The sequence below is a fragment of the Sapajus apella genome, unplaced genomic scaffold (assembly GCF_009761245.1).
Source record: "Sapajus apella isolate SASKATOON/1434 unplaced genomic scaffold, GSC_monkey_1.0 scaffold43, whole genome shotgun sequence".
NCBI lineage: Eukaryota > Metazoa > Chordata > Mammalia > Primates > Cebidae > Sapajus > Sapajus apella.
Window position 1 is genome coordinate 15236947 of NW_022436983.1, and position 557 is coordinate 15237503.

Consider the following 557-nt stretch of genomic DNA (forward strand, 5'->3'; position numbering starts at 1 on the left):
AGAGCCGGGATGCGGCGGCGGCGGCGGCGGCGGCGGAGGCGGGCGGGCGGGCGGCCGGGGGGGCGGGCCAGGGGCGGGCCGAGGATGGGGTTACCTGGGCGGGCCCAGCGGCCCGGGACACCCCCCCCGGGGGCGGGCCGGAGCGGCGGCGATTGCCGCCCCAGCCCGCGGGACTGGGCTGCTCCGGGGGCCTCCCCGGCCAGGCGTCCGGGAGGACTTGGGGCCCGAGCCCGCTCCAAGCACGCCTGGCTGCGCGCCGCCGAGCCCGGCCCGGCTAGAGGCGCGGTCACCCAGCTGCCCGGTCGCCGCCCCGGCCTCGGGGACAGGCGGGCACAGCTCCCCCAGCCCGCCGCTGCGGGCACTGCAGCGCGGCCCTCGCCGCCCCCCCGCCGACCCCGCCGGCGCCTGGAGCCCAGACCCCGACAGGACCGCGGCGGACCCACTGGAGCGCTGCTGCCACTGGCGCGCGCCGAAGCGCTGTCGCTCCGGGTGTCCCGGGCTGCGCACCAGGGCGCTGGACGTCGCCCGGCCGCCCCCTGCCCGGCCCCTCCCTGCCT